This window comes from Lynx rufus, unplaced genomic scaffold (genome assembly GCF_022079265.1).
Source record: "Lynx rufus isolate CCGP_SWC_20201006 ecotype Redwood Valley unplaced genomic scaffold, mLynRuf1.p SCAF_8, whole genome shotgun sequence".
In the NCBI taxonomy this organism is placed as follows: Eukaryota; Metazoa; Chordata; class Mammalia; order Carnivora; family Felidae; genus Lynx; species Lynx rufus.
Genome location: NW_025814896.1, coordinates 24,731,991 through 24,756,052, shown reverse-complemented (window position 1 = coordinate 24,756,052; position 24,062 = coordinate 24,731,991). Strand labels below are relative to the sequence as shown.

Genomic DNA, 24,062 nt, shown 5'->3' with positions numbered 1-24,062 from the left:
ACAAGCGCAAAATACTTTTTCACAGTATTCTAGAGGGAATCATTTCTAAATTCTTTTTAAAAAATTCTTTTCATCTATTGGAAGAGACAAACAAACCAGTAGTTCCCAAATTTGCCCATTAGAATAGAAATTCCAGGATCTCCTTTCCTGAGATTGATTTAGTAGGTCTGCTTTGGCCCTGAAGAATTTTTTTTTTTTTAAAACATGCCTCAGGAAATTCCATTGATCTTGGGAACCACTGAGGCAAACGGTACTGTGGACCTACCAAGAAATTCTCAAAAAGCTTTGAGACCGAAGAGGAGGTGACCAGTTCTGTCTGGGGTTGGCCGAGGAGGTCACAGGAGGTCACGGGAACTGCTCCTGGTCCTATTGGGTCTTAGATGATGAATAGGAGTGTGATAAGGGTGGGGAAAAGGACGGATAGGACAGTGGAAACACAATGCTGTGTGTAAATGCAGAAGATTGTAGGAGAAAAAGGGTTCAGGGAGTGGGATGGGGAAGGAGAGCATTGTGGGACATGAGGTCAGAAAGGTAAAAGGAGGTAACCATATGAAAAGTTCTAAGCATGACGCTAAAAAACTCGAATTTTATGTTAGCAGTGGATTCAGATTTTAAACGGGAAAGTGATCTCAGTACATGTGTTGTAGAAAGATTGCTCTGGTAATGAGAGTAAAAGGATGGAAAATGGCTATTGCAGAAGTCTAGCTGAGAGGTGAAAAGGCTTGATTTTGGAGGGAGGCTGTGGGGATGATCAAGGGATTGGATTTAGTTATTTACTAATGCATTATTGTTGCCATATTTTTGGATGAGGAATTTTTAGGGCCAGACTGGGTAAAAGACTCTTGTTCTGTATAAAGAACCCATTAGCAAATCTGAATAACATTGCCAAGTTATATATATTAATGGTATGAGAATGTATTGTTCATTTGCACTTTTGAAAAGTTAGAACCAGATTGGGTGCAGTTTGGAGGGGAGCTTGGAGATTAGACTGAAATTTATGACTATCAACACTATTGATCTAAGATTGTTTGAAGTGTTTTTCTCTCACACTCAGAAACTTGGTATAAGAATTTTGGAGTTGGAAGAGATTGCAGGGACTATTTAGTCCATGGTGGCAAATATATTTTGGTTTATGGACCAACCAAACTTTGAAATAGCTGCCAGAAGCATGGTATTGAGAAGGATTTGGGTCATATGTATTCTCTGGGAAAGTGAGTTATGATTGATTAGTGATGCTTCCTGTGGACACAGTTATCTAGTGGGAGATGTATGTGCCAGGTATATGCCATCCTTAGACTAGTTCAACCTATTAGTTTTCTGTTTAAAAAAAAATCCAAAACAGGTTAAATAATTTACCTAAAAGTAGTTAAGAGTTAGAGGTAGAAGTAGAACTGAGTTTTGTAACTCTTAGTTTGTTATTCTCCAGTGTTATCAAGATGAATGTGTGCTGCTAAAGAGCTTTTGGTATCAGACCAAAAGAAAAAGGGTATTTCTAGCCTGTGCCTCTTGACTGTTTAGGTAAGAGTTTGACAAGGAACTTTGGCCTAGAAGTAAATTTTGTTGTATTTATTCTGACTTAAGACATTTGTTGTTAGTACTGATAGGAAGTAGTCACCTGTTTGTGGTTTTTTTGTTTTCTGTTTTTTTTTTTTCACTTCCTTGTTTCTCACCATTCTCTCAGTTTTAGGTTTGGGGATTGGTTTCCTTTATGTGAGTTAAGGCAAAAGTATATAACTGACTGACTTTCTTTTTTCTTTTTCTTTCTTTCTTTCTTTCTTTCTTTCTTTTCTTTCTTTTCTTTCTTTTCTTTCTTTTCTTTCTTTTCTTTCTTTTCTTTCTTTTCTTTTCTTTCATACTTACAGCATTTCGCCAAATTCTAGGCTCATAATAAGCGCTTAGTAAAGGCATGTTGGTTTTTGTAGCTGTACATGAAGCTAGTTTTGAGTCGATATAAATTAGCAGGTGGGGGGTTTGCAGAATTGAATTACAGCATTATCTGGTTAGTAGATCCGCCCTCAGCTAAAAATACTGGGTTGGAAACTAGCCTCACAACTAGTAGTCATTAACTAGGAGCTGTTCTTCCTTCTGTTTAGCAGTGCTCTGTATTTGGAAAAGTGCTGCCACTTCAGCTCTTTTGCATTCAGAACTGACTATACTCTGATCCTTGAAGTGCTTTTTCTTTTCCTATCCCTAGGAGCCTTCCAAGTTGCAGGGATCATCCTTACAGTGACCCCAATAGTTAGAGTATATGCTTATATTGCCATCCTCATTTTGTCATGTAGACATCATAGCCAGGTGGACTTCATCCCCATACTATGTTTGGGTCCTTTTCCCCTTGACTCACTTTATCCTGCCTGCCCTATCAAAAACTATCTATCCCCCCTCCCCCAATGATCTATCCCATGAAACTTTTATTATTTTTTTCAAGTAATCTCTGTGCCCAACATAGGGCATGAACTCATGACCCCAAGATTAAGAGTCACATGCTCTACCAAATGAGCCAGCCAGGTACCCCTTTTCCATGAAACTTAAAAAGACATTGTGTTGTCAGGTTCCCAAGGTCATTGCTAATCTGATATGTTTAACCATAGGAATAACGTGTTAATGGACCCTCCTTCCCCTCTCAGGTAACATGCATTTAACAGTGGCCTTCTGGAGACAACGCCTTAACCCAAAGAAGTGACTCCAGCTGTGAGAACTTCAGGTATGGTGGCAGGCCTGTGAAAGAGATTGGGGGGCAGGAATGGTGCAGAGGGTGAGCTCTGGTCATATAACTGCTATGGGGAGGGAGGTAGGAGAAAGAGGATGTTGAAGAAATAGGCAGTTTCCACTTGGATCTGAAACCGAGTCTCCTCTATAAGCATTAGCCTGTGAGCCACACTTTGCCCTTACTTTAGGTGCTCTGACTTTTTTTTTCTTTTTTAAGTTTATTTATTTGAGAGAGAGAGAATGAATTTGCGGGGGAAGGGTAGAGAGAGAGGGAGAGAGAGAATCCCAGGCCTACTCCAAGCTCTGCACTGAGTGTACTGTGGGGCTTGATCTCATGACCATGATGTCAGATTATGACCTGAGCAGAAATCAAGAGTTGGACATTTAACCGAATGAGCCAAACCAGGCGTCCTTGACTTCTCTGTTTTTCTAGTTTTCTTGAACATATACTTTTCCCACTTAGCGCTGTTTTATAAACATTTATTCTGCGTATTCTTGTCCAGATATGTGCAGGTGTACAGTTAAAAAGTGTAAGTAAAAAGAAGGCAACATGATGAAGCGGAAAAAGATTAGAGGACTTGGAAAGAAAAGGTCTGGGGTTCTGATTTGATTCTGCCACTGACAAACTGACTTTTGACAAGTTATTTAATCTTGCCTGGACTCAGTTTATATATCTGTAAAATAGATGTATTGATTTCTACCTGCCTTTCTGACATTGTTGTGAGGCTCAAATAAAATAATACAAGTTAAAGCTTTAGAAAAAAATGAATTTACAACTTAAGACATTACCTGAGTCTACAAGGACAGTAATTGGCAGTAATACTGAGAAGGAAAACATGAGAACAGGACAAATTCACTTTAAAGGATCAGGAGAGAGAAAAGGAAGACTACTGGATAAGAAAGAAAAGTAGAGCATGATAACAGTCAAACAGGAAGAGAATAAGGAGTGAATGAAGTAGAACTAATGAATTGGTAGGTGAGAAAGCTGAATAAGACAAAGAGTTGTCCCTTTCACTTGCCTCACTCTAACCTTGCGGCTCTTTGTTATCATTACCACTTCTCTTCATATAAATGTCCTATCCATACTTAGATTCCTTTCTTCACCATAAACATCAGTGTTTATTCATACCTCTGTGTGACCCTTTGTGTTGATTTATATTTTTGTTGATTGTCCTGTAAATGCTTAGAGACCAAGACTATGATTTGCTTGTTATGGTGTCCATGGCCATTGCTATTAAAAAATGTGTGCTTACTCTGTTCTTTTTTATAATTATGGAGAGAAAGGAAGGAGATAGGGGGAGCTTTGTGAAAGATAGTAGGAAAGGAAGTGGCTAAGAGGGAAAGTAGATAAACAAGACATGGTAAGAATTCTCAAAAATAATGAAAGGAAATACATGAAAATGAAAAATACATAGAGCGAAAAAAAAAGGGGGGGAGGAGATGGTGTTATCTGCAGCAAAGGAACAAGGCAGCTTTCATTTCTTTAATGGTGATGTAATACCTCACAAAAAGTTATGTGTTGGGAAAGATCATTCTCCATACCAAGTATCTTTAAAATATTTCCAAAAGTATCCACTGCATCCTGAGCTCACAGAATAGTTCTTTGTGGAAAGAAAACTAGGGCAACATTCAGGAGACCTGGGTTCTATCCTTGGTATTACTTGTTACTTAGTTCTGTAGTCTTGGGCAATTCACTTAAATCCCTGGGCCTCCGCTACCTCACTTGTCTATTAAAGGTATCGAACATGATGATCTCTCAGTTTTCTTCTAGCTCACTCTTTGATTATATTTTGTGTTTCATGGGCTGACTCACTAATTTTTTAGGGCTTTCTTGATATCACAATATAAGATAGGCCTTAGAAATATCTTTTTTTTTTTTTTTTAAAGAAATGGAAGTCTTCTTTAAAAATTTTTTATTTTTATTGAAAAATTTTTAAATTTTTATTTTATCTTAGCACAATTTGGGGAGGAGCAGAGAGAGAGGGAGACACAGAATCCAAAGCAGACTCCAGGCTCTGAACTGTCAGCGCAGAGCCCAGCATGGCGCTCAAACCCACAAACCGTGAGATCATGACCTGAGCCGAAGTCAGACGCTTAGCTGACTGAGCCACCCAGGTCCCCCTATTCTTTTTATTTTTTAACGTTTATTTCTTTTTGAGAGGGACAGAAAGAGAGAGCAAACAGGGGAGGGGCAGAGAGAGAGGGAGACACAGAATCCAAAGCAGGCTCCTGGCTCTGGGTTGTCAGCAGGGACCCATCTACCACGAGATTCTGACCTGAAGGATCGTGACCTGAAGCTTAACAGACTGAACCACCCAGGGGCCTCACCCAGTCTTTTTTTTTTTTTTTTTTTATGTTTATTTATTTATGGAGGGGAGGTGCGGAGAGAAAGGGAGAGAGAGAGAGAATCTCAAGCCGACTCTACACCCAGCCCAGCACTGAGCCTGACATGGATCCCAGGATTGTGAGATCATGACCTGAGCCGAAGTCAGACACTTAACCGACTGAGCCACCCAGGTGCTCCTTACCAGTAATTATTATAAAAAGCAAGGTGATAAATACTATAATGAAGATCACACTGCATTGCAGTTTAAAGTACTAACTTTAGTCTTTTGCTTCCTTTGATATAATTGAATATGTGCTAAGTGCTGCTCTGTGCTGTGTATTGTAGAGACTCATGCTGAAAAAAAAAGCAGTCCCTGCCCTCAAGAAAGTTCGAGTATTTTTTCACATCTGGAAACTGCTTACCCTAATTTTCCCTTCTGTCCCAGGAAGTTTTATACTGTATCATCACTTCATGGTTTTAATCTAAGAATTCATATGCATATTTGAGCTTGCCACACTCCAGAAATGTTTGATAACATACTTGCTTTCTGCGAAAATGTATATTTTATTGGATCTGACGTTTTTTCTGTCAGTGACAGAGACATTTTTCTTTTAAGATACGGAAAATATCCAAATGCCATCTGGATGGCATGTTTAGGTGGACTTTGGTTTGCTTCTTAGTCATTCATTCAGAGAAAGAGTAAGATCTATAATTTAGCCTTGATTAGTTGTTCCAGGGAATCCAGTTAGTCACAGAGGAGAGGATGCTACTCGAAAGGAATCATATTGTAGGGGTTAACAATGTGTACTGGAGTTTGGTTTTGAATTTTGGCTCTACCATGCATTGGAGGATGACTTTGGGCAAGTTCCTCATCTGTAAACTGGGAATAGTAATAGCATATTACTATATATGGTTGTGTGGATTAAATAAGATAATGTATTTTTGCTTGCACAATAGTTGGTTCAAGTATTAGTTGCTATTGTTATTATCATTCCTACCAACCTTGTCTTAAAATTATTGTCTCAATTCATTAATTCATAAAGTAAGCTTATCTAGGGTGAGCATTGTAAATTTAAATGCCTATAAGGGCTAAATGAACATTTTAAATAATAATGATCAGGTCGGGATTAAGTGAACTAGGGAATTCATGTTCCTCTAATGAGGTAGCTGTTAAGTAGCTTTGGCTTACCTTTTAATTTTTTATTTATTTTATTAAAAAATGTGTTTAACATTTACTTATTTTTGAGAGAGAGAGAGCAAGTAGGGGAGGGGCAGAAAGAAAGGGAGACAGAGTCCGAAGTGGGCTCCAGGCTCTGAGATGTCAGCACAGAGCCTGACACGGGGCTCGAATTCACGGACAGGGAGATCATGACCTGAGCTGAAGTCAGACGCTCAACTGAGCCACCCAGGCGCTCCTTTGGTTTATCCTTTTAAAAAGTTAAAGGTAAAATTGACCATTTTAACCAATAAAAAATACATTAATTCATGGGGTGCTCTCGGGTGGCTCAGTTGGTTAAGCGTCCCAACTTTTTTTTTTTTTTTAAATGTTTGTTTATTTTTGAGAGAGAGAGAGAGACAGACAGACAGACAGACAAAGTGTGAGCAGGGGAGGGGCAGGCAGACAGGGAGACACAGAATCTGAAGCAGACTCCAGGCTCTGTGCTGACAGCCTGAAGGCTGCTTAGGATTCTCTCTCTTCCTGTCTCTCTGACTCTCCTCTGCTCATGTGCGTGCCCTCTCTCTCTCCCTCCCTCTCAAAATAAATAAACATTTAAAAAAAGTGTAATTCAGTATCGGCTCACTATTGACCTAGTGGGGAGTACAGGACCAAGTGTGGCCTGAATATCTTTTTTTTCTAAACAGAAGCAGGGAATCTAGGTTTTGTGAGAAACCTTTTATTTATTTACTTTTTTAACATTGGCAACTTTTGAAATCATAATATAAACACTGTGGGCCAAGCAAATCACCACTGTGGGTAGGATTTGTCTTATGGGTTGCCACTTTGCAACCTCTGTTCTGGCGCTTGACTTTTTGCATCATAACCCATGTTCCCTGCCTTCTGGGAAGAAAGTCCTTACCCACATAAAGTTTTAAAACAGTTCATGCAATACCTCAGAGCAGTCTAGGGCTGAATGAGAAGTATGCAGAATAATCATTAACGCAGAGAGGAGGAGGAAAGTTATTTAAGAGTGGAATTCAGAATGGGCAAAGGTATGGAGACCGGAATGGACTTCAGATGGTAGTAGTACAGTGAGTAGATTAGTTGGAGTTTAGATTAGTTTGAAGAGGCTGTATGTGGGCCTGGTAATATAAGAAAGCTTGGAAAAGTTAAAAGACCAGACTTCTTGTTTTGGGATAACCTTAAGTCCTATTGACTGACAGGATAAAATGGTATTTTATGGCAATTTATTAGGTAATATTGAGGTCTGCAGAATTTACTAGGGTTGGTAGTGTCTGGAGGCAAGGTGACGAGGCTAGGGAGGTAGGTGATAGTGGGAATGAAAAGGAAGGGACAAAAGATTGTATAAGACACAAAAGCATATATATGGGTCACCCTGTGACAGTGGGACCCTGCAGTAGATAAAGAGGGCCAATTGTGAAAGCTTTTCCCCTATTCATTCTTTTGTAAAAACTGGGATACGTGAAGATAATACTATTATCCCTCCTTTTTCATGTTATGGATCTTGCTTTATCACTCTCTCAGCCCCAGCAGCCTCCTTATTGATGGATCACATACATAGTCTTATGATTTCCTGGCTTGCACAAGTAGAATAGATAAAAGAGGAAACAAAGTAGTTTAGCTGCTTACCACATTTCTAGTTTTGGATTTTTGGTGATCTCTGTTAACCGCTATTAAGTTTCATTAGACTTTATACGTGGAATTTTTGTATTTACCAAAGTTTGGAAACACTGACAAATAGCATGCTCGTGGCAAAGATACAGAATTTTGCTGCAGAAACTTGACATGATAATTAATTCATGATCTAGAATGTTTAAAGAAACATAAATGTTGTAGAAAGGTGGAATGTGTATCCTGTATAACTTTAGAAAGTGATTTTTAGGATTTTATTTTCACTAGGTCTTTTGGCTTGTTTATAGTTTCTCATGAAAATTTTTGTGACATGTTGCAGGGAAGTTATTCCTTGGCTAAAATGCCAAATGTAGTTATTATAAGTAGGCTTTTTGGTAAGTAAGCTGAATAGTATGTTAGATGTAGCCTGAGTATTAAGAATACTTGAGATGCAGCAATATTTCCCTCATTGATGAATAAAAGTACTGAACCGAACCTCTGAAAAGTACAAAAAGTTGCTGCCGTCAGAGAGATGCAGCAGTAGGGTGAATAGATTTGAGCTAAATCTAAGTCTCATTTATGGAGAAGAGATTTTTTTTGTAAGCATGGTCTAACCTAGTTTTTGGAATTCATTTATTCTGAATATTGAAAGGGATTTCCAGGTGATTCATTTAATTATAGATAGCTTTGGAAGTGGGAAGGCAAGGAACACGAGAGAGGGATTAGCTGCATTTGTTTCTGTGGAAAGTCAGTAGTCAAAAGGAAATCCCAGATTATCTTTTTCTGTTCTTAAATTTTTTTTGGAGGAAAGATATTTACTACAGGTCTTAATTAAAAACTGTATTCAATATATATATTGAAATGTGCAGAACTTAGTTACTACGGCTTTTCTTTGTCTAGAGTGTTGCTTTTATCTGCTGTTATCTCCTTGCCCTTTGTCTTTGTCCTTGAGGGTTTTTTACTGTATTTCTTTATTTTGTTTTGCTGGTGTTTCAGGAGGGAATGAAACAATGGAGTGCTTATGTTCAGTCAGCCCTGTAAGTTTATTTTACCATATAAATTGATATTTTCATCTGGAGTAACAATGAAAATGATGAACTTATCCGTCCTGATTATTTTTTGTTTGTTTCGTACTGTGGTAAAATATACATGACATAAAATTGACCATTTTAAGCATTTACAAAAAAATTTTTTTAACATTTATTTGAGAGAGAGCACAAGTGGGGGAGGGGCAGAGAGAGAGGGAGACACAGAATCCAAAGCAGGCTCCAGGCTGTCAGCACAGAGCCCAACACGGGGCTCGAACCCACAGACCGTGAGATCATGACCTGAGCCAAAGTTGGGCGCTTAACCAACTGAGCCACCCAGGCGCCCCAACCATTTTTAAGTGTTTAGTTTAGTGACATTAAGTACATTCACTTTGTTGTATAGCTATTACCATTGTGCATCCTCAAGAGGTTTTTCATCATCTCACTGAAACTCAGTGCATATTAAAAAATAACTCAACCATTCCCCTTCCCTCAACCCCTGGTAACCACTATGCTACTTTTCGTCTCTGTATAGAATTTGACTATTTTAGGAACCTCATGTAAGTGGAATCATACATTATTTGTCCTTTATGTTTGGCTTGTTTCACTTTGCATGTCTTCAGGTTCATGTGTTAGCATGTGTCAGAATTTCATTCCTTTTTAAGGCTAATATTCCCTTTTATGTGTGTACCACATTTTATCCATTCATCTGTTGATGGACATTTAGCTTATTTTCACCTTTTGGCTATTGTGAATAATGATGTTATGAATGTGGGTGCTGTTCTGAGTCAGTATTTTTAGGTATATCCCTAGAAATGGAATTCCGGGATCGTGTGGTAATTCTGTGTTTAATTTTTTGAGGAACCACCATACTGTTTTCCATAGCAGCTATACCATTTTAAATTCCCACTGGCAGTGCACAAGAATTCCTGTTTTCCACACTTAAACCAACATTTGTTATTTTCTGTTTTGTTTTTAAATAATCATCCTAATGAGTGAATAGGTATCTCTTTGTAGTTTTGATTTTCATTTCTCTAATGATTAATGATATTGTCTTTTCATGTACTTACTAGCTGCTAGTATATTTTTTGAGAAATGTCTACTCAAGTCCTTTGCCCATTTTTTAATTGGATTGTTTGGATTTGGTGTCTTAATTATTTTATAGGCTTCTGTCCATATCTTTTCTGTTTCTGAGTCTACTGCTCTTCTCCTTTCCTGTTGTTGGCAAAGCAACAAGAACCATTCTCTCCAATGTATAGGCCCTTAGTAAATGTTTGATGATAAAAGGTTAAAAGTAGGGCTTTCTGGAAAGGTAAAGGTTGATTGGGGCAAAGCCTTCATTATAGTTTTGGAGTTCTGTATTCTCTTTTAACAACTTACTTGGTGGGGTAAACATTTATGAAAGATTATGCTTTTAGGCGAAGAAGTCCCTGTGTTACTTAAATTTCATTTTAGAGGGGCGCCTGGGTGGCTCAGTTGGTTAAGCGTCATGACTCTGTTTCATCTCAGGTCATGATGTCACGATTTGTGAGCTTGAGCCCCTTGTGTAGCAGGCACTGCTTGGAATTCTCTCTCTCCCTCTGCCCTTCCCCCACTCACATCATTGCAGATGTGTGGGTTCTCTTTCACTCTCAAAATATAGACGTTAAAAAAATTTTCATTTTAGAGAAGGAAAATTTCTTATTAAAAGAAATTTGATTCTTGTCTAAGAGGCTTGCTGTTACTGTTTGCCTAAGAAAATACAAGTAAGCTTGAGGTATCCAAAGAAGGGTTTTACTTTTTGTAATTCCTGTTTTAATCATTTCAATCTCATTCACCTTTTAAAAAGTAATCTCCATACCCAACGTGGAGCTCGAACTCACAACCCCAAGATTGAGAGTTGCTTGCTCTACTTACTGAGCCAGTCAGGTGCCCCTCAGTGATTCTTTTTTTTTTTTTTTTTTTTTTTTTTTAATATTTTAAGTAATCTCTGCACCCAATGCAGAGCTTGAACCCAAAACCCTGACCCAGATCAAGAGTCACATGCTCCAACAACTGAGCCAGCCAGGCACCTCTCACTTCTTAACTTTTTGTTATGTAATGATTTGGGATTACTTACTTTGAGACTGCTATTTATTAGGGTTTTTTGTTTTTGTTTTAGACAAGAGGAGGTTAGGAGTGATCCTAGACTTGATATACATCTTAATTTTGAAAAGGACAAACCTGAGTAAGTTCAAGTGTAGCAATGACATAAGTATATTTTCTTTTCCTGTTATCTTTTTGGCACCTTTAAGGAACCATGGTTTCATTTTTATTTATTTTTTAAATGCTTATTCTGAGAGAGAGAGAGGGACAGAAACAGGGAGAGAGAGAACCCCAAGCAGGCTCCATGCTGACAACATGGGCTTGATCTCATGAACTGTGAGAACATGACCTAAGCCAAAATCAGTAGTTGAAATCAAGAGTTGGTCACTTAACTGACTGAGCCACCCAGGTGCCCTGGAACCATGGTTTTAAATCATGAACACTGAACAAAGCTAGAGATCTCTGGTTTGGGCCACATCTTTTGTTCTGACTTTGGACAGTCCATTTTTATTGGATTGTTGTTACTGAGTTTTAAGAGTTTTGTGTAAATTCTAGATATATCCTCTATCAGATATGTATTTTACAAATATGTTCTCCCAGCTTTTGCTTATCTTGTCATTATCTTAATAGTGTCTTTTGAAAAGTAGAAGTTCCTAATTTTGATGAGGCTTAATTTTTTTTTAATTTATTGATTTATTTTTTTTAATTTACATCCAAATTAGTAAGCATCTAGTGCCACAATGATTCCCCAGTGCCCCTTATCCACTTAGCCCATCCCCCTTCCCACAACCCCTCCAGCAACCCTCAGTTTGTTTTCCATATTTATGAGTCTCCTCTGTTTTGTCCCCCTCCCTGTTTTTATATTATTTTTGTTTCCCTTCCCTTATGTTCATCTGTTTTGTCTCTTAAAGTCCTCATATGAGTGAAGTCATCTGATTTTTGTCTTTCTCTGACTAATTTCACTTAGCATAGTACCCTCCAACTCCATCCACGTAGTTGCAAATGGCAAGATTTCATTCTTTTTGATTGCCAAGTAATACTCCATTGTATAGATATACCACATCTTCTTTATCCATTCATCCATCGATGGACATTTAGGATCTTTCCATCCTTTGGCTATTGTTGATAGTGCTGCTATAAACATGGGAGTGCATGTGTCCCTTCGAAAACAGCACACCTGTGTCCCGTGGATAAATGCCTAGTAGTGCAATTGCTGGGTCATAGGGTAGCTCTATTTTTAGTTTTTTGAGGAACCTTACTGTTTTCCAGAGTGGCTACACCAGCTTGCATTCCCATGATGAGGCTTAATTTTTCAATTTTTTCTTTTATGGGTGGTACTTTTATTGTCACATGTAAGAAATCTTTGCCTGACTGGGCAATCCATTTAACTTTCTTGGATTTCCATTTGCTTACTTACAAGAACAAATAAGATGTGTTTGATATTTTGACTTCTTTGAAATAATAGTTTTATTTAGCGTCTTTTTGGAGTCAAAATAGAGGCGGTAGTAGTCTTTGGATAGAATACTAAGGTGAAAACCTACAGACCCAAATTGGAGTATGGAATTGGCTCTGCTTTTATAATCCTATTTATTTACTAATGGGTAAATGATAGTTTTCTCTTCTCCCCTCCCCCCACAATTACTTAGGGCCCTTGGATGTAAATGATTCTATGTGGTTTTTTTCTGGGTTTTTGATACAATTTGAGTAACAATGCTTTTTGGCTCCTTTAAATAAAAATGTGTATAAATTTGTTTATAGTGTATACATACATATTACTCAGTAACTCATTAATATTGCCTCTAGTTTACTTGATAGTTCTTAGATCATGTTTAGAAATGATCTGAGAAAGGTTTGTTGGAAGGATGAGGGATGGTGGCTATCAGGATCTTGTATTTTGAGGGCAATTCATGGGTGTTAAGAGATGGTCAGAAACCAGAGTTTCCTGGGAGCCAGGAAGTTCAACCTTATATGTAATTAGGTTGTATAATTTCACACAAGCATTGTTTGCAAAAGAGAGCAGTATTTATTGTAGCACAATGGTAGTTATATTTATTGTGGCATATCAAATCATGAAACTCTAGCAGTAGATAGTCAAAAACAGGAAATAACTTGTGATAGTAGTTAATATTAAAATATTTGTTAGCTGTTTGAGAGAACAGAGGGAAAACCACCTTCTAAAGTAGTGGGTACAGAGTTCAAACCAGCAAATAAATGCTAAAAGTTTGATTCTGGTGCCAGTTTCCTTAGATTCTGTTGTCATACTATTGAACCTTGGAAGTTATACCTTTGGGGGTGCCTGGGTGGCTCAGTCAGTTAAGCGTCCGACTTCAGCTCAGGTCATGATCTCATGGTCCGTGAGTTCAAGCCCCGCATTGGGCTCTGTGCTGTCAGTTCAGAGCCTGGAACTTGCTTTAGATTCTGTGTCTCCCTCTCTCTCTGCCCCTCCCCCACTCACACCCTCTCTATCAAAAAATGAATAAACGTTAAAAAAAATTTTTTTTTAAAGGAAAGTTATACCTTTGTGTTTTCTCTTTGAATAAAATAATCATCTTTTGATGCATATGCTTTAGATCCACACCCATACACTTGGTTGGAAAATGGGAAGGGAGCTTTCATTTATCTGAGATCATTCACATGATGTTCAGAGCCAAGGTGTCACTTTTGAGGGGGAGAGGGAATGGTTTACATCTCTCTCTGCTAACGTAACTTTTTCCAGTAAATAAGAAGGCAACTTTTCCGCATCATGCGTGGGTTTGAGTTCATTCCCACTTATTGAGAATGTTATGGAAATGAGTATATACCTTTTAGCTCAACCCAAAGAACTCTTACCCCCCTCTAACAATTCCTTCAGGAACTCATACACCAAGTTCAGTTCGTTTGCTATCATTAGTGGAGAATGGGATCTAAACATTGTTCCTTCTAGTTAGTCCCTGCTACAGTGACTGCAGAGAGCAGGATCTAGTTTTCAATCCAGCTAGCTGGGTGGTGTGGCTACTGGTTGCATGCACAAGAACCGTTACCACCTCCATGTTCCACTTTCAACTGAATTGAGGCTCCATTCTTCACAGTAGTGGATGGCAAATGAATACAGAATTTTTAAAACCCATGCTTTGATACATAGCTCTTTCACTTGAGTGGTGATTTGAGAACATGGTCAAGTGGCCTTGTCCAAAGGAGACTACTCAGTGTTTACAGTTGCAGTGTATACTTCTGTATTTTATTTTATGAAAAAAATATTTTTGATGTTTATTTTTGAGAGAGAGAGAAGGAGGAGGAGGAAAAGAGAGAGAGACAGAGAGAGAGAGAGACAGAATCTGAAGCAGGCTCCAGGCTCTGAGCTGTCAGCACAGAGCCCGAGGCGGGGCTCCAACCCATGAACCCTGAGATCATGACCTGAGTTGAAGTCGGTCGCTTAACCAACTGAACCACCCAGGCATGCCTATACTTGTGTGCTTCAGTAAGGCTGTTTGAGAGTTAGACTTCATTAGGTTTTAGTTCTCTGAATACCACTGTGTACTTTAGCTCTTTGTACTTGTGCTTCAACAAGCAGTTTTTCTCCTTACTGGCTTAATATGTTTTCTGAAATGTCTTTTTGGTGGCTTCTTTTCAGAATTATAGGTCCATATAAATTATTGGAAGGTTTTCTGGGTCAAAATAGATGTGACCTATAAAAATAGCTGATTATGTTGGATATGTTATTTCTGAAAACAAGCAAATTTCATAATATCCTGACTATTTAATTATTTTTCTATAATTAGGATACATGTTTTAAAATAAGGCTAGTTTGCTGTTTGTTGCCTATGGGGCAAGATATTACTGAAATGATCTTGTAAAGTGTGCCTTTCTCCATATTTTTATTTCTACTGCCTTTCAGGAAGATGTTAAGGTTAGTTTTCACCTCTGGCAATGTTTTAACACCTCTTTTCTACATTAGACATTCTGTCACATTTTTCTAGTGTGATAGTAAACATTACTCAAATGATATAAAAGCTGACCCTATTTTAAGTTTTTTTTGTCACTGACAGACTGAGAGGTAATAGATAATTTTAATATTGTACTGTATCTTAGATTCAAACTGATATCTTCAGTGGTTCAAGTCACAGTGTTTTACCAGGTGAAGGTATCCACATCACTGTACTTGATTGTGAAAGCTTTTTCAAAATCATGTAAAAAGTCAGTTATTTTTGATAGGAAGTTAAGGCAGAGGTATCCATCTCGTCTCTATATCTTATGAATTTTAAAGCTGTAGATAGAGGCAAAGTTGAAGTTGTTTTAAAAATTGAGTGTTAGAAGGAAGAGGGGGTTAACGAAGGATAGATTATAAAATAAAAGGGACATTAGAAAAGATAAGTTAATTTAGCAGTGAGATATGGAGGTAGAAGGGAGGTACTGGAAAGGAAGAATGGGTCCTCGAGAGATCTCCCCAAGATACATAGGAGAGCTAGAGTCATTTTTTTTCCCCTTTATATTGTGGAAACTAGATTAGCATTTTTTTGTCATTCATGGTGAGAATACTTTTTTATTTTTTTTAAGTTTATTGAGATGTAACTTGCACATAGTAAAATTAATCCTTTTCTAGTAGTGTACAGGTCTTTGAATTTTGGCAGACATTTGCAGTCTTGTAGCCCTTTGTGTTTGTTTGAGAGAGAGAGAGAGCAGGAGCTGGGAAGAGGGGCAGGGTGGGGGAAGAGAGAGTCTTAAGCAGGCTTCAAGCCCAGCTTGGAGCCTGATGTGGGGCACAATCCCATAACTCTGGGATCATGACCTGAGCCAAAATCAAGAATCGGACGCCCAACTGATTGAGTCACCCAGGCGCCCCTATTTTTTTTTTTTTTTTTTTTAAGTAGACTTCATTCCCAGCGCAGAGCCCAACATGGGGCTTAAACTCAGGACCCTGAGGTCAAGACCTGAGCTGAGATCAAGAGTCAGGTGCTTAACCCACTGAGCCACCCATGCATCCCTCTAGGAAGCACTGATGTTTTCTGTCCCAACAGTTTTTCCTTTTCTAGAATGTCATTTAAATAGAGTCATAGGATGTAGCAGTTTCCTAGAATTGCTCTAACAAGTTATACACACTGGTTAGTTTTTAAAACAATGGAACCTTATTCTATCACAGTATTGGAGTCTAAAAGACCAAAATAAGGGGTCAGCAGGGTTGGAATTTATCAGAAGGGAGAATCTATGCTGTGCCTCTCATAGCTTCTGATGGATGTTGGTGATCCTTGCATTCTTTGGCTTTGTATATGCTTCTTTCCAATCTCTGCCTTTGTCTTCATATGGTATTCTGTGTGTCATCACCTTATCTTTATTCTGTGCATGTCTCTATGTCCAAATTTTCTTCTTATAAGGTCACAAGTCATTGAAATAAGGTTCTCCTCATCTTAACTTGATTACATCTACAAAGACCCTATAAGACCAAGTAAGGTCACATTCTGAGGTTTCAGGTAGACAAATTTTGGGGGAGACACTTCTCAACATAGTACATTGGTTATGTACCCCTTTTTTTTTTATTTAAATGTTTGAAATGTTACTTAAAAAAACAACAACATCATATAGGGGTATCTGGGTGGTTCAGTTAGTTAAGTGTCTGACTCTTGATTTCAGCTCAGGTCATGATCTCAGGGTTGGTGAGATCGAGACCCACATAGGGCTCTGTGCTGACAGTGCGGAGCCTACTTGGGATTCTCTCTCTGCCCCTCCACTGTTCATTTATACACAGGTATGCTTGCATGCTCTGTCTTTCAAAATAAATAAACTTAATAAAAATCTTAAAAAAATAATTATACAGTAAAATTGGCTTTTGTGTGTGTATGTGTACAGTTGTATGAACTTTAACATATGTATAGGTTTTTGCAACACCGCAGGCAGGATACAGAATAGTTCCATCATGCCAGAAACCTCCCTTGTACTTCATTTTGTAGTCCTATCCACCCTCCACTCTTCACAGCCACAGATTTGTTATCTATCCCTATTATTTTGTCTTTGGGAGACTGTCACATAAATGGAATAATACATATGTAACTTTTTGAGACTTGGTTTCAATCAGTATGATTGGTGCCTTCCAGATTCATCCAAGTTGTTGCACATATCAGTAGTTTGTTTCTTTTTGTTGCTGAGTAGTATTCCAGGGTATGAATGCACCAGTTTATCAGTTTACCTGTTGAGGGATATTGGGTTGTCTGACATTTTTGGCAATTATGAACAGAGTTACTATAAACATTCCTATACAAGTTTTTTAATTTTTTTTTTTTTTATTTTTTTACTTTCGAGAGAGTGCACCCCTCCCATACAGATTTTAAGTGAATGTTGCTTTTATTTCTTTTGGCAGGGTTTCTTTCTTTCTTTCTTTCTTTCTTTCTTTCTTTCTTTCTTTCTTTCTTTCTTTCTTTCTTTCTTCTTTCTTTCTAGTGTTTATTTTTGAGAGAGACAGAGACAGAATGAGAGTGGGGAAGGGGTAGAGAGAGAGGGAAACACAGAATCTGAAGCAGGCTTTAGGCTCTGAGCTGTCAGGACAGAGCCTGACACGGGGCTCAAACTCACAAACCATGAGATTATGACCAGAGCTGAAGTCGAACACTTAACTGACAGCCACCCAGGTGCCCCTAGGTAGTGTTTCTTAATCTTGGTGCTATGATATGTTGGGCTGGATCGTTCTTTGTTGTGGAGTGCTGCACTGTAGGGTTTTCAGTAACATCCCTTGCTTCTACCCACTGTTGTAGAAAACAAAACAAAACAAAACAGATCTCTGCATTATAGTAGTATACTTTTCCCTTCTGCAATTGGTAAGTAAAATGTGGGATAATACTTTGAGACCATACAAATATCCTATTTTCCAATAACCTTTTATCCAGTGGTTTCTCTATTAGTGCATAACAAATTATCCCAAAATTTAGCAGGTTAAAACAAATATTTTTTATCTGTATGGTTTCTGTGGGATAGAAATTCAGAAGTGGCTTAGCTGGATGGCTTTGACTCTGAGTTTCATTAAGACACAGTCAAGATGTTGGTTGAGGCTGCAGTTCTCTGAAGGCTTGAGTGGGGGCTGGAGGATCAGTGTCCAAGGTGTCTCACTGCTATGGTTGGTGGGTTGGTGCTAGCTGTTGGTGGGAGGCCTCAGGTCCTTGCAACATACACCTTTTTCTAGGGCTGCTGGAGTCTCCTCACAAATTGGCAGCTGGCTTCCCTGGAGCAAGTGACCTGAGAGCAAGTGGTGTCATCCTTTTTTTTTTTCAATTGTGGTACAATGTGTATAACAGTAAATTTACCATCAAAACCATTTTCAGGGGCGTCTGTGTGGCTCAGTCAGTTGAGCGCCAACTCTTGATTTTGGCTTAGGTTATGGTCCCAAGGTTGTGGGATAGTGCCCTACATCAGGCTCCTTGCTTACTGTGGAGCCTGCTTGAGATTCTCACTCTCTCTGCCCTTCTCCCCTGCTTGCACATATCTTCTCTCTCTCAAATAAAAAATAAAAAACCCATTTTTAAGTGTACGATTCAGTGGTACTAAGTACTAATTCATATCACTGTGCCGTCATCACCACCGTCCATCTCTAGAATTCTTTTCTTCTTGCATAGTTGAAAGTCTGTATCCCATTAAGCAATAACTTCACATTCCCTCCTCCCATGAGTCCTTGGTAACTATGGCTCTACTTTCTGTCTCTGATTTGACTGCTGTAGGTACCTCATATAAGTGGAATCACCTTTTTTTTTGTTTGTTTGTTTATTTTTGATAGAGTGAGAGTGGGGGAGGGGCAGAGAGAGAGGGGGACAGAGGATCCGAAGTAGCCTCTGTGCTGACAGCTGAGAGCTGATCTGATGCAGGGCTGAAAGTCACGAACTGTGAGATCATGACCTAAGCCGAAGTGAGATGCTTAACCAACTGAGCCACTCAGGCACCCCAATGTGGAATCATCTTTTTGTGACTGGCTTATTTCATTTAGCATGTTCTCAAGGTCCATCCATGTTATAGCATGTGTCAGAATTTCCTTCCTTTTAATTTCCTTCCTAATATTATTCTATTGTGTGTATATACCACATTTTGCTTATCCATTCAACCATTGATGGACACTTGGGTTACTTCTGCATTTTAGCTATTGTGAATAATGCTGCTATGAACTTGTGTGTACAGATACTTTTTTTAGATCCTACTTTCAATTGTTTTGGATATATAACAACAAGTAGAATTACTGGATCATATCGTAACTCTTTAGTTTTCAGGACCCACTGTACTGCTTCCCACAGTAGCTGTATCCTTTTACATTCTTACATTAGTGCACAAGTGTTCTAATTTCTCCATATCCCTGACAACATTTTTTTTTTATAGTAACCATCTTAATGGGCTTAAGTTGGTATTTCATTGTGGGTTTTTATTTGCATTTCCTTAATGATTAGGGGGGTTAAGTGTTTTTATGTACTTCCTGGCCGTTCTTTGGAGAAATGTCTGTCATTTCTTTGGAGAAATGTGTTCATGCACTTCGTCCTTTTTTTTTTTTTTTTTTTTTACATTTATTTATTTATTTTGAGAGAGAGAGTGTGCCTGTGCAGACATGTGTGTGCAGAAGAGGAGCAGAGAGAGAGAATCCCAAGCAGGCTCCACACTGTTAGTGAGGCGTAGGGTTCAAACACACGAACCAGTTAGATCATTACCTGAGCCAAATTCAAGAGTCGGATGATAAACCAACTGCGCCACCCAGGCACCCCTCCATTTTTGAATTAAGATTTTTATTGTTGTTGAGTTTTAGAAATTCTCTGTATACTGGATATTAATCCTTTAGATGAATCATTTGCAAATATTTTCTCCTATTTTGTAGGTTGCCTTTTCATTCTGTTGATAGCATCTTTTGCATAAAATTTAAAATTTTTGTGAAGTCCAGTTTGTCTATTTTTTCTTTTGTTGCCTGTATCTTTGGTGTCATATGCAAGGAATCATTGCTAAATCCAGTGTTGTGAAGCGTTTGTCCTATTTTCCTCTAAGAGTTTTATATTTTTAGTTCTTAACATTTAGGTCTTTGATCCATTTTTAATTTTTGTAAATGGTGTTAGGTAAGGGTCCAACTTTATTCTTTTGCAGGTGGATATCTGGTTTTCCCAACACCATTTATTGAAAGGACTGTCCTTTCTCCATTGAATGGTCTTGACACCCTTGTCAAAAAACATTTTACTTTATATGTAAGAGTTTATTTTGGGGCTTTCTTTTTAGTCCAATAGAATAAGTTTGTATGTCTTTATGCCATTATCACAGAGTTTTTATTATTGCAGCTTTGTATTGAATTTTGAAATCAGGAAATACAAGTCCTCTAAATTTGTTCTTTTTCAAGATTGTTTTGGCTATTTAAGGTCCCTGGAGATTTTTTTTTAAGTTTGTTTATTTTGTGAGGGAGAACACGCGTGTGTGCGCACACATGCAGGGTAGGGGGCAGAAAGAGAATCCCAAGCAGGTTCCACACTGTCAGTGCAGAGCCCAACTTGGGGCTCCATCCTGCAGACCACAAGGTAATGACCTAAACTGAAATCAAGTGTCAGAAGTTTAACCAACTGAGCCACCCAGGTGCCCCAAGGTCCCTGGAGATTCTATAGGAATTTTAGGATGGATTTTCTATTTCTGCAAGAAACATTGGGATTTTGATAGGAGTTGCATTGACTCTGTAGACTGCTTTGGGTAGTATTAACATCTTAACAGTATTAAGACTTCTAATCCATAAACATAGGATGTCTTTCCATTTATTTGTGTCTTCTTTAATTTCTTTCAGCAATGTTTTACAGTTTTTAGTGTTACAAGTCTTTGACCCCATTGGTTAATTCCTAAGTATCTTACTATTTTTGATGTTATACATAAGTGGGTTTGTTTTCTTAATTTCCTGTTTAGATTGTTGATTGTTTTTAATTTTTATTATTTTTTTTAATGTTTATTCATCTTTGAGAGACAGATCACAAGTCAGGGTGGGGCAGAGAGAGAGGAAGACAGAGAATCCGAAGCAGGCTCCAGGCTCTGAGTTGTCAGCACAGAGCCCAACACAGAGCTTGAACTCACAAACTGTGAGATCATGACCTGAGCCAAGGTCGGACACTTAACTGACTGAGCCACTCAGGCACTCCTTAGATTGTTCATTTTTAATGAATACAAATGCATTGGATTTGTGTGTGTTAATTTTTGTGTCTTGTTAATTTGCTGAATTTGTTTTAGTTTTAATACTTTTTGTGTGTGTGTGTGGAATCTCTCGGGTTTTTTATATATACAGTCATATCTTCAAACAGAATTCTACTTCTTCCTTTCCAATTTGGATGCCTTTTATTTATTTTTTTCTTGCCTAATTGCTTTTTTTTTGGGCTTCTAGTTCTATGTTGAATGGAAATGGTGAGAATGGCCATCCTTGCTCATTGCTGATCTTCGACAAAAAGCTTTTATTTTTTCACCATTGAATGTGATGTCAGTTGGGAGTTTTTCATATATGGCCTTTATTAACATACAGGTGGTTCCCTTCTAGTTCTACTGTGTTGAATGTTTTTATCATGAAGGGGTATTAAATTTTTTCAGATGCTTTTTCTCTATCAATTGAAATAATCGTGTTTTTCCCCCCTTCATTCTATTAATATGGTACGTTACATTGATGAATTTTTATTGTTGAACCATCCTTACAGTCCAGGATTAAATCCCACTTGGTATACAATCCTTTCAGTAAGCTGAGAAATATCTGTTTCTCCCTTCAAACATGTCAGTTTTTGCTTTATATGTTTTGATGATCTGTTATTAGCTGGGTAAATGTTTATAATTGAATCTTCTTGCTGTTTCAGACCTTTTATTAATATTGTAACATCTTTTGTCTTGTAACTTTTTTTTAACTTTTATTTATTTTTTTTTTAATTTTTTTTTTTTTTCTTCAACGTTTTTATTTATTTTTGGGACAGAGAGAGACAGAGCATGAACGGGGGAGGGGCAGAGAGAGAGGGAGACACAGAATCGGAAACAGGCTCCAGGCTCTGAGCCATCAGCCCAGAGCCTGACGCGGGGCTCGAACTCACGGACCGCGAGATCGTGACCTGGCTGAAGTCGGACGCTTAACCGACTGCGCCACCCAGGCGCCCCTAACTTTTATTTATTTAGTTTTAAATGTCTACACCCAATATAGGGCTTGAAATCATGACCCCAAGATCAAGACTCTTCTGATTTAAGCCAGCCAGGCGCCCCATCCTTTTTTGATTTAAAGTGTATTTTGTGTGACATTAGGATAGTCACATGGAATATCTTTTTCTATCCTTTCACTTTTGGCCTATTTGTGTCTTTGGATCTAGACTGAGTCTCTTGTAGACAGCATATAGATTATGTTTTAAGCCATTCTGCCACTTTCTGCCTTTTGATTGGAGAGTTTAATCTTGTTTCATGTAAAGTAATTACTGGTAAAGAGGGACTTCCTCATTTTACTATTTATTTTCCATATGTCTTACAGTTTTTTCTGTCATTCGTTGTTCATTACTGTCATTGTGTTTAGTTGATATTTTGTAGTGAAACATTTTTATTGCCTTCTTATTTCCTTTTGTGTATATTCTGTAACCATTTTCTTTGTGGTTACCACAGGGATTACATTTAAAGTCTGAAAGTTATTGGGGCGCCTGGGTGGCTCAGTCGGTTAAGCGTCCGACTTCAGCTCAGGTCACGATCTCGCCGTCCGTGAGTTCGAGCCCTGCATCAGGCTCTGGGCTGATGGCTCAGAGCCTGGAGCCTGCTTCCCATTCTGTGTCCCCCCCTCTCTCTGCCCCTCCCCTGTTCATGTTCTGTCTCTCTCTGTCTCAAAAATAAATAAAAAATGTAAAAAAAAAAAAAATTAAAGTCTGAAAGTTATAATACTCTAATTTGAATTTATAACACTTAATTTCAGTAACATACAAAAAATGTTCTTTTACAGCTTTGTCACCACCCATTGCAGTTATTGGTGTCACAAAATTGCATCTTTATACATTGTTGTGGCATTGCCTCTTATAACCTAGCCTTGGATGTCACATACTGCCCTTTCCTGCCACATTCTATTCAGTAGAAGAGAGTCAATCTGGCCTACATTCAAGAGGTGGGATATTAGTTTCCATCTTTTGAAGGGAGCTTGTGGATATATTTTAAAATGCCCTCATCGGGGCGCCTGGGTGGCGCAGTTGGTTAAGCGTCCGACTTCAGCCAGGTCACGATCTCGCAGTCCGTGAGTTCGAGCCCCGCGTCGGGCTCTGGGCTGATGGCTCAGAGCCTGGAGCCTGTTTCCGATTCTGTGTCTCCCTCTCTCTCTGCCCCTCGCCCGTTCATGCTCTGTCTCTCTGTGTCCCAAAAATAAATAAATGTTGAAAAAAAAAATATTAAAAAAAAAAAATAATAAAATAAAATGCCCTCATCTTGGGGCGCCTGGGGGCTCAGTCGATTAAGCGTCTGACTTTGTCTCAGGTCATGATCTTACGGTTCGTGAGTTCAAGCCTCACATCAAGCTGTGTGCTGACAGCTCAGAACCTGGAGCCTGCTTCGGGTTCTGTTTCCCTCTCTCTCTGCCCCTCCCCTGCTCATGCTCTCTCTCTCTCAAAAATAAATAAACATTAAAAAAAAAATTTGTTAAAGTGCCATCATCTGTTGATTCTTGCCTGACTCAGTTATTACATTAGGTTGCAGAATAATGATTCTTTCATTTCTTCTTCATTTATTAAGCTCAGCTAAATTTTGAGGGGAAACTCCATCCCCATCACCAGCCTCCAAATATTACTTCTGAACCAGCTTTTTTATTACATTTTAATATTTTTTATTCTTATCCCCCAAATTTCTGGTTTATTAGATAACATTTCTGTGTTTGTTTCATCATTGGTAAAAAAGGTTGTAGTATCTACGTCACAGGGAGTGTATTCATTTCCTGTGACTGCTGTAACAAATTACCTCAAACTTGGTGACTTTATTAAAATAAAGATTTATTTTCTCACAGTCCTAGAGGCCAGAATTCTGAAGTCAAGATGTCAGAAGAGCTGCATTTGCTCTGAAAACTCTAGGGAGAATCCTTCCTTTTCTAATTTCTGCTGGATGCCCGTGTTCCTTGGCTTGTGGGCGGCATAATTTCAATCTCTACCTGTCTTCACATTGCCTTTTTTTCTTCTCTCCTCTGTAAGTCTTTTTATTTTATTTTATT

The 24,062-nt window shown here is 38.3% G+C and overlaps 1 protein-coding gene across 2 annotated transcripts in view; it reads left to right on the top strand.

Annotated features, from left to right (window-relative positions):
- Nucleotides 1-24,062, top strand: part of ITCH (itchy E3 ubiquitin protein ligase) — a 146,566-nt gene that overhangs the window by 1,449 nt on the left and 121,055 nt on the right. For both annotated transcript variants that reach the window (XM_047069359.1, XM_047069360.1), the window contains exon 2: nucleotides 2,628-2,704. The gene's annotated coding sequence lies outside the window, so the exon portion shown is untranslated. The remainder of the gene's footprint in view (nucleotides 1-2,627; nucleotides 2,705-24,062) is intronic.